The sequence below is a fragment of the Eucalyptus grandis genome, chromosome 4 (assembly GCF_016545825.1).
Source record: "Eucalyptus grandis isolate ANBG69807.140 chromosome 4, ASM1654582v1, whole genome shotgun sequence".
Classification (NCBI taxonomy): domain Eukaryota; kingdom Viridiplantae; phylum Streptophyta; class Magnoliopsida; order Myrtales; family Myrtaceae; genus Eucalyptus; species Eucalyptus grandis.
Window position 1 is genome coordinate 3,400,472 of NC_052615.1, and position 11,469 is coordinate 3,411,940.

Here is an 11,469-nt window from a genome sequence, read left to right on the forward strand (position 1 = left end):
GCTCTATTTTGGCCAACTATAGAAACAACATCGTTTTGGGTGAATTAGAGCTGAGTTAGTTCTCTGACGAGTCACATAGGCGAGCAATATTAATATTTAATTGCCACGTATGATTTCCGGCCGGCTTCGCCGAATGTGGCACTTTTCTACGAAAGTGGCACTTAAGTATCACTTTCGTAACTTTTGGCACATGAGTGTCCATTTGTGTTAACTTTTGGCACTTGAAGCAATCTTTTGCCGAAATTTAAGTATGTTGTAGGGAAAAATGTTTTGAACAACTTTCATGAATGAAGTTTCTCTAAATTCGAGCCACAAAGAGCTATATAAAATTAGAAACTAGGAAAGGTCAAGTAGTTGCGAAAAACTAGAAAGCCAAAACCTATGAAAGTCAAGGTGGCAAGTCTATGGAGAAGAGGTGGCGCCCTACTAGGCTTGCAAGATCACTTGCCATCGTTCTTTTAAGGCATGTGTCACCCCATTTCATTAATTACTTGAGACACCTAAGTCTCTATATTGATTAGCCCCATTTAATGCATTTGACTCTTGATCTAAAAGAAGATTGGCCTATCTAGCTTAAACTCCAAGTCTTCTTACTAGGCTTATGACTCACCCTCTGTTAATGTACAAAAATCCAAAGTTTCATGATTACCTCCCAAGGGTAAGACCATTCGTGCCAAGTGTCCTACTTTGTCAACAAGCATGAATTAACTGCCTTCCAAGAGCATTAAATGCATAAAAGGATATCTAAGTTTGAAGGCCATATCATTAGGTGGGAGTTAATCGAGTCTAATCGCAATCGACTACCTTATTTGACTCGAGGTTCACGGGTAAGCCATGGCCAAACAGAGTTGGATACAGCCGGGCTTAATCAGCAAAACCGAGGTCGAGCTCCCCTTTACCAAGTTAAAGGGACTCGTGACTAGGTCTACTAGCCAGTCTTTGGGCCAATCAAACGGTCCTATAGCCGGTTTTGTGGCCTACTAGTCAAAATCAAAATAAGAGTCAAAATTGAGGATGTTATAGAAAGAGAGATAATGATAATGCCAAAATGACCGTATTTCGGCCTTCTATAAGTCTACTCCTTAGTGCACTATAATATTAGATTGTGACAATTAAACTTGTGCAAATGCTTGCACAACGGTAAGTCGAAAAAAAATGGCAAACATAACATATATTTAGAATACAAAATCAACCCGAGAAGTCCTTATGGACAATTAATAGACATGTCATTATAATAACAAAGGATCAGATGATGAAACCTGCTTAATAGAAATGAGAGCCTGTCATCCCACCTTGGCTCATCTCGAAAGTAGTTGAAGTCGCATGGGAGTAAATGTTTTCTTCATCAACCATGCTTTTGATCTCTTCATTGTTTCTTCAAATGTTGAGCTATCAAGCTCGCGGTTAATCCTTAGCAAGTTGCTCAGCCACTTCCCTTGTTGTTGGCCTCCTCGCACCACTTGGGTTGAAGCACTTCACCGCAATCTCGACAACCATCCTTACCCTCTCCATTTCATCTTCACTAGCGGCCTTGAAACTTATGACATTGGAGAGTGTCTTATCCTTCACAGAAGAGATGAAATAATGGATAATATTGATTCAGTCTTCGGACTTAGTAATAAAACTTATAGCATTCTTTCTAGTGAGCAATTCCATAAAGACAGCTCCAAAGCTATATACATCACTTTTAACTATTAGTATACCAGTGGTTAAATATTCTGGATCGATGTAGCCCAACGTGCCTTGTATTTCATTTTCTATAACATGACTATGCTCTAGTTGTTAGGGAAATCCCTTATGATGTTTTGAAGATGACAAAATAAATCAAAGGCTACTAACATGTTTGATGGTTGAGTAATAGACCATGCAGATAATAGAACATGTAAATGATATTATCAAAGTCGAAGACGCCCGAGACTCAAGACTCAAAATCAAGACTAATCGACTCAAGACTCAAAGTCGAAGACTGTTAGACTCTATCTTTGAAAGCTGAACCGGAAAGACGAGACTCTTTCTGAAGCTGAACGGCCCATGCAGACCTAAAGTCTACAGACTCAGATTGTAAAGTCTAGAGACCAGATTGTAAAGTCTCAAGACTCATATCGTAAAGTCTCAAGACTCGGACTTTACATCCAGATTCGATGAATCGTAACTCAAGCCCAATCATACAACGGCTAGTGATCTGGTTTGGATTCCACATCAAGATTGATTTGATTGAAGACAAGATCTTTCTATACGAAGAAGCTTTACTTATGGAAACCAAGATTTCGTTTGTATGGGCGATCGGAATCAATTTGGGATTTTACCTTTGTCACTCAACGGCTACCAAATCTTCTAAGATACAGAGCTGTCCAATGGGTATATTGGAAGACGATTCTCCGGGATGCTGTCCAACGGTAGTTTGGAAGTGGAGGAGTATTTAAGGAGATCATGGACCGATGAGCAAGTAAGAGACAGAGCGTAGAATTTATAATTCCAAAGTCTAAGCGACTTTAGATCATATACTTGTCTCTTGAGAGCTTAAACGTTTGTAATCGTGAGAGAAATACCAAGAGAGTGACTTAGTGAGATAGTGTGATCTACTAAGTGTTTGCACTCGGAGTTGTAATCTCTTGTTGATTGCATAGTGGAATCCAGCCAAGAAGGCTGTTATCGTGGGAGAGTGGACGTAGGCTTGGATTAAGCCGAACCACTATAATTTCTGTGTTCTTATTCTCTTCCCTAACTCCTTTATTTTGTTCATACTAGCACTCTCAATTGGTATCAGAGCCAAGTGCTCGGTTTATAAAAGTGTTTTTACTTTTGAGCTAAAGATTCTTTATGGCTAGTATGTTAGCACTCTCAATTGGTATCAGAGCCAAGTGCTCGGTTTATAAAAGTGTTTTTACTTTTGAGCTAAAGATTCTTTATGGCTAGTATGTTAGCACCAGGACCAATTGAGAGTGCTAGTATGAACAAAATAAAGGAGTTAGGAAGAGAATAAGAACACAGAAAGTATCAGTGGTTCGGCTTAATCAAGCCTACGTCCACTCTCCCACGACAGGGCCTTCTTGGCTGGATTCCACTATGCAATCAACAAGAGATTACAACTCCGGTGCAAACACTTAGTAGTAGATCACACTATCTCACTAAGTCACTCTCTTGGTATTTCTCTCACGATTACAAACGTTAAGCTCTCAAGAGACAAGTATATGATCTAAAGTCGCTAGACTTTTGGAATTATAAATTCTACGCTCCGTCTCTTACTTGCTCATCGGTCCATGATCTCCTTAAATACTCCTCCTTCTTCCAAACTACCGCTGGACCAGATCCCCCTGAGAATCGTCTCCAATATACCCATTGACAGCTCAGATCTTAGAAGATTTGGTAGCCGTTGATGACAAAAAATCCAAATTGATTCCGATCGCCCATACAAACGAAATCTTGGTTTCCATAAGCTTTTCGTATAGAAAGATCTTTGTCTTCAATCAAATCAATCTTGATGTGGAATCAAACCAGATCACTAGCCGTTGTATGATTGGGCTTGAGTTACGATTCATCGAATCTGGATGTAAAGTCCGAGTCTTGAGACTTTACGATATGAGTCTTGAGACTTCCTGGGCCCTAGACTTTACAACTGAAGTCTAGAGATTGCCAGCCTTCAAAGATAGAGTTCTGCCTTCAGACTTTGAGTCTTGAGTCGACGGTCTTGACTTTGAGTCTCGAGTCTGGCAGTCTTGAGACTTTGATAATATCCTCTACATGTTCTAACATCTGCATGGTCTATTACTCAACCATCAAACATGTTAGTAGCCTTTGATTTATTTTGTCATCTTCAAAACATCATAAGGGATTTCCTAACAATCTCCTTTTTGATGATGACAAAACAATCTCGAATATGCAGATTTGTAAACATGCTTTTAAAAATTTAAATCAAAGGATATCAGAAGATAACAAATAGATTGAGCATAATAATATTTAGAAAATAATTACAGCTCAATATTATGCCATAAATAATATCAACAAATTAGCACATATGCATATTCATATCTTCTCCCCCTTTTTGTCATAATCAAAAAGTGATAATGGATTCACGTAGAGAATGATAACAAATATCTTGCATGAATCACAATTTTCAAAAATCAGCTTTTATCGAATATTAAAGATATGCAATATAGCTCACTTTGATTATATCAGCAAATATCCAATAAAAATCACGGATGCATCATGAAATTCACGTACCATTTTTGTCATAAAAGATTTGTTAATGACAAAAGGTAATAAGAGATGCACTAACCGGATTTTGTAGAATAAATTCTGACACAATTACCTTTCCTTCCATCCATAATAAGATCACGATCAATCAAAAAGATTTTTCCATAATTGGTCAATACTCCCCCTCAATTTGTTGCCTTTTGAGGTGATCACGATTCTTTTCCTTTTCTTTTGGATTCGATTTCTCCCCCTTGATTTCCTCATTAGATTCTGAGTCGGTTCGAATCGACTCGATTCCCCCGAGTCTCTGTGCCGAGTTAGACTCAGATTCCGAATGTGCCGTCAAGCATATATTTCTTTGCACATCATCTTCTTCTTTTTGTTCTTTTCTGGCCATTCTGCTTGTATTTTCTTTCATCGAAATATGGTGGCCTTGTGTTGCTTTGCCCTTCCATAAGTCCTGGTGCCAACATACTAGCCAAAAAGAATCTTTAGCTCAAAAGTAAAAACACTTTTATAATTTCTGTTATGTTAGCACCAGGACTTATGGAAGGGCAAAGCAACACAAGGCCACCATATTTCGATGGAAGAAAATACAAACAGAATGGCCAGAAAAGAACAACGAAAGAAGATGATGTGCAAAGAAATATATGCTTGATGGCACATTCAGAATCTGAGTCTAACTCAGATACGTACTGTAAATGCAGTCTCATTCGTAACTGCACTCAGAATCCGATGAGGAAATCAAGGGGAGAAATCAAATCCAAAAGAAAAGGAAAAGAATCGTGATCATCTCAAAAGGCAACAAATTGAGGGGGAGCTTTGATCAATTATGGAAAAATCTTTTTGATTGATCGTGATCTTATTATGGATGGAAGGAAAGGTAATTGTGTCAGAATTTATTCTACAAAAATCCGGTTAGTGCATCTCTTATTACCTTTTGTCATTAACAAATCTTTTATGACAAAAATGGTACGTAAATTTTATGATGCATCCGTGATTTTTATTGGATATTTGCTGATATAATCGAAGTGAGCTATATTGCATATCTTTAATATTCGATAAAAGCTGATTTTTGAAAATTGTGATTCATGCAAGATATTTGTTATCATTCTCTACGTGAATCCATTATCACTTTTTGATTATGACAAAAAGGGGGAGAAGATATGAATATGCATATGTGCTAATTTGTTGATATTATTTATGGCATAATATTGAGCTGTGATTATTTTCTAAATATTATTATGCTCAATCTATTTGTTATCTTCTGATATCCTTTGATTTAAATGTTTAAAAGCATGTTTACAAATCTGCATATTCAGAGATTGTTTTGTCATCATCAAAAAGGGGAGATTGTTAGGGAAATCCCTTATGATGTTTTGAAGATGACAAAATAAATCAAAGGCTACTAACATGTTTGATGGTTGAGTAATAGACCATGCAGATAATAGAACATGTAAATGATATTATCAAAGTCTGAAGACTGCCAGACTCAAGACTCAAAATCTGAAGACTGTCAGACTCAAGACTCAAAGTCTGAAGACTGTTAGACTCTATGCTGAAAGCTGAACCAGAAGACAGACTCTTTGCTGAAGCTGAACTGGGTACAGACCTAAAGTCTACAGACTCAGATTGTAAAGTCTAGAGACCCAGATTGTAAAGTCTCAAGACTCATATCGTAAAGTCTCAAGACTCAGACTTTACATCCAGATTCGATGAATCGTAACTCAAGCCCAATCATACAACGGCTAGTGATCTGGTTTGGATTCCACATCAAGATTGATTTGATTGAAGACAAGATCTTTCTATACGAAGAAGCTTTACTTATGGAAACCAAGATTTCGTTTGTATGGGCGATCGGAATCAATTTGGGATTTTACCTTTGTCACTCAACGGCTACCAAATCTTCTAAGATACAGAGCTGTCCAATGGGTATATTGGAAGACGATTCTCCGGGATGCTGTCCAACGGTAGTTTGGAAGTGGAGGAGTATTTAAGGAGATCATGGACCGATGAGCAAGTAAGAGACAGAGCGTAGAATTTATAATTCCAAAGTCTAAGCGACTTTAGATCATATACTTGTCTCTTGAGAGCTTAAACGTTTGTAATCGTGAGAGAAATACCAAGAGAGTGACTTAGTGAGATAGTGTGATCTACTAAGTGTTTGCACTCGGAGTTGTAATCTCTTGTTGATTGCATAGTGGAATCCAGCCAAGAAGGCTGTTATCGTGGGAGAGTGGACGTAGGCTTGGATTAAGCCGAACCACTATAATTTCTGTGTTCTTATTCTCTTCCCTAACTCCTTTATTTTGTTCATACTAGCACTCTCACTAGTGACGTAAATATTGAAGTTCCAAAATCAGATACTTTTACAAAGTAACTTTGATCCAGAAGTATGTTCACTGACTTGATGTTGCCGTGAATGATTGGGGGTTCCAAACAGGATTGCATATACTCGAGTGCAAGAGCAGCTTTGGCAGCTATTCTCAACTAGTTTTTCCATGATTTTAAAGATGGTTGATGCATTCTACTGGATGTGTTGGAATAGGATACCATTTGAAATGTATTCATAAACCAACAAGGATATTCTAGTCTCCCAACACATGCCATGGAGCTTCACCACATTTTTGTGGTTTATTTGCATCATAATTTTGAGTTCATGTTGGAAATCCCCATTGATTAGAGACTTGCACACATCTTTAGGTTTCTTGACTGCGACCATGGTGTCCCCCGCTATTTTGCCTCCATAGACTAAATCAAAATTGCCCTCGCCAAGCTTATTGCTATCATCATAACTGTTGGTTGATTTTGCCAGCTCGGTCTTCGTAAAGATTTGGACACTTTAGTGTTTCAAGAGCTCTCCTCTATTTCGGCTCAAGTTTTTCTTTTGACTCTCCTCCTTTGCCACTCGTCAAAGACTAAAGTACCAACAACCATGAAGAAGAAGGCTCCAATAATCGCTGCCAAGGTATATATTTCATTAGATTGGTGATTCGAGCACGTAATCCACATCCGCTTCACATAATTCATAAAATAAGTGAATTTCAAATGGACTACCCATTTAATCTATTATTACATAATCCACATCCATTATCATCTATTGGGACGATTAGTCCATCTTTCAGAATACAATTAACCAATTTAATGGTGATAAAAATGGTTTTTGAAAGGCTTTACATATGTATCATATAACAACCCTTATGTGAGTCCTTATCTAAGATTTGATGCGTGTCATTACAAAACCGAATAAGTAATCAATTGAACTCAATTCAAGTACATATTACTAGCGTCTTCTATTAATTCTCGCAATGTCTTTCCTTGATTATAATCAAGAAAGTTTGTCCTAAAGAAAAAAGAATGAGGAAGCATTCACATCCTATATATGGTATGAAAACTCAGTCAAATCTTTTAACCACTTATGCATGAACATAGATATCGCTCAAATTTTTATCTAGTTAATATATAACATGCCAATTAAAAAACATGATTTAAGGATATATACTCTAGTTAGAGATGAAAGAACACACAACCATTTACATTTACATATTAATTATGTCTCTAAACCTAATTTTAACCATCTTGAAATGAAAAAATTACCTCACCGCCTCTCCATGCCCTGTGTGGGGGCACCACCATGGAATATATTTTCTTTTAGATGGCCATCAAATATTTTTTTCTATACTAATAAGAATGAATGGTTTCAGGACTGGATTTCATACAAAATGAGCGGGCTCATGTGCTGGTTTTATAGAGCCGAACGACCTCCAATCTTTACAAATTGGTCAACGTGGGATAATGTGAAGATGAAATATATAGAAAACAATTGTACCACATTGCTTACCTAAAGGACTATTCAAACTTGCATCTTCTTTAAAAGCAAGACTTGTTCAGACCCAAGAAAAAGCTAGACTTGTAAGAAGAGTTGTCGTCGTTCTTCTTCTTATTGTTGTCATCATCATTATTACAAAAACTATTACGAATAAAATAAAAGAAATAAAAATATAATTTTTCTTAAAAGTGTAGACGCGGCAGTGTTAATGCAATCCTGGGCAGAGATTCCTCAAGCCTTGTCCCCATCCTAACAGACCCCGCCGTCCCCAGGTTTTTGGGCATGGATACATTCCTTTTTTGTGGCTTATTATCCAAATATGACATTTAATTATGTATATGCTTAACTTCAATAACTTTAAGTATGTAAGATAGATGAGAAAATGTATTTTTATACCCCGGACAAACTAATACTTCAATCTCAATTAAACTATTACCGCGGATTATTATACTGTACTCTACAAATCTACTCTCAAATTGCACAAGCATTGCAAGTGAGATATGTCACGTGTCCAATAGCTACACTTTTGTTTATTTAAAAATCTCTGTTTGTCTCTTTCTACTATTTTACATTTTTTTTCCATTTCTTTTTCTTTAATCTCTTTTATTAGATAAGCAATTGAACATCTTGTGAACCATTTACGGGATAATAACCTACAAGGAATATTTGTTACCCAAATCCAAACTCAACCAAGACCTGCAAGTCTGAATAATAATTCCTGTAAAAGGATCTTGCAAAAGAAAATTAAAAATAAGCCCAAATCTAATCCATCGATGTGATCGTTTAAGGTGAGTTGGGTTTCTTGAATTCTGGCAATCCCGCTGAGCTTCATCGATCTTGAAGGTCATCCTTATGCGCAAGTTCACCAAGCAGTGGCCTTTGGCCTTCGTGTCGCTCTAGTGCTTACGAGCCATTATTACTTCAGCAATTCACAAGATGTTAGAAGAAAGAAATTCTTGAAATTTATACCATTATTAGGGCTTTTCTCCTCTTGAAATCAGAAGATTCAGTTGTTCGTTTTGCTCCATGATTTGTGGGTTTGGTAGGAGGAGATATTTTCACTTAAAGGTGCCGTGTCTCCTCCCACAAGTGGAGTTTCAAAGCGTTAGCTTCAGAAAAAGGGGGAAAAGGACGAAAAAAGATATGCAAAAAATAAACTAAGGAAAGATGTAACAGGCGTTAGCCTAGGACTAAATAGGGACACGTGGCAGCTTGTGGCTCATTGATTGTGTTGGGGGTTACACCAACTAAGTACGGTATAATGATAATCCCTAAAATATATCAAATCTACTGCGAAATTAACAATGAAACGTCTGATGAATGATAAGGAGATGTATATCAAATGACCTGAAACAACTATGAGCCAACGAGAAATTCAGCAATGGACTTTACCATTGCCCTACATTCCAAACTGGCATTGGCATGTGTAGCCTCCGGGCTTATTCTTGCATTTTCCATGGCATGGGTGTCTTTTTGGTTCCTTGCACTCATCAATGTCTACATTATGCTGAAGACAAATTAAACTATTATCTCAGTTAATGATAAAAACAAATTGAAATAGTTTGTGCATGGATTATTAGACAGATAACATTAACCCATTTAGCTTTCGATTATAATATCGTGACATGCGTCCACTCTCTCTCAAGATATATTTTCTTTCTCTACTCTCTGTCTCTCTCCACATCAAATCCGAAATCAACAATGGCATTGTTCTTCGCCATTGATGGAAATTGACGTTGCCTCGAACTATGTATACGAGACCCATGAAGAGCACATGAGCTAGTAAAGAATCTGGCATACGGAACTTGCAGAAATCGAGCTTTTGAAATAATGCATAAACCCTATGTTGCAAGAGCCAGCGAGGGGTTTTATATGCTCATTGGGGACAATGACTGAGCCTAGGAAGGAGTAGGTTGATCTTTACATACATACAATAAATTATAAATATGAGATTTTTTTCCATGAGTGAGGTGGATGTGCCAATATGCATATGAATTACTAAATACATGGACTCATCAAATCTAACCCTTTAAATGCATCATAGTATGCATACCTATATTGGAGTGGAGGCAAAAAGGTTTGAGAGAGAAGGCAAAATTTTCTTTGTAAAATGGGAATAAAGTCACTAGAAATTTTCGCTATGATGTTGGTAGGGTGGTGGCAACTGTCTTGACTTATTATATTATGAAAAAAGTTTGAACTTCAAGAAATTTTTTTGCCAAACTCAAATATACTCAATTGAGTCTATCAAAATCATTAATCATGAGGGTTCCATGTAAAGTCGACAAGATCAATTTCGGAGATGGATTTGGATCTAGATGAGATTCCCCAATTTTATATAGGCCTCATATTAGAATTATATCATGAGGGAGGACACATCTAATAAATGAGCAAAACTCACTTCCTCCGTCTTCCCCCTATCACCTTCCACTCAACCCAACATCCCCTCCACCAACACTGCAGCCCAACCATGTTGCAAACGTTGCAGTCATTGTGACCTCTGCATTGCCATCCCCGCCCGTCGATATTGATGTTCAAATGAGTTAAGGTCACGACTCCACCTCCATGAACCATTGCCTCATCTCTCTTGATGAAAGGTCGATGCAATTTCATCTTCGCCATTCTTGCAAGCAAATTTCATCTCCTTCATTTTGGCTACTGCCGAGATGAGGTACAATTTAGACTCATGAATAGCACAAATCAAACGGTGGCTATCAAATGGGGTAAAACTAGATGGAATCAATATACGGATACACTACTTCGCTATCCAGCTCTTATATGGTGAGTAATTAATTAGTAATCTACATCATTCATTCGAGTGTGATAATGCAGGAGGAGTTATAAATGTGTTAATTACATGTACCCCCTTGGATGTGATCACACGGATTCCCCTCCTACCCAGCCTTGCAAACGTAACAATGAGTCAACGACCCTGTCCGTTGTCGAAGTCCTTAGCATTCTGCATTGTTACCCCAGGCACAGCTCGACTGGTTCAACATGGCCTATCTGCAAGTCACGTCCGATTCGACCATTCAGTCCACAACGAGGCCCGGGTATTGCCCACATCCTCAAACCTCATGAGAGTCTAATTTGAGAGGTCAACACGTTTTGGTAGATGTAGGAGATGCTAATGTCGATGATCTTAAGCCCCTTTGGGATGGAAGCTTGACAGCAACCTTGAGCGGAACAAATGGTCTCCTTGGTGAAGTCGACGTTGCTACTGCAATAGGAGATGCAACTGTAAGAGTTTTCTTGATGTGGATTACATTAATTGATATTGTAATTTACCATTTTACGAGGTTTGTTGGTTTAAAGTGAGATAAAAGGCTTTTTAACTAGTCTAATATGGGGCTGGCTAGTATTGGCCGAGTTGAGTCTAACCCGTAATGAGAGGGCCTGTGTGACATCCTGAAATTTGCAATTCTGTTTTCAATTTAATAAATCGG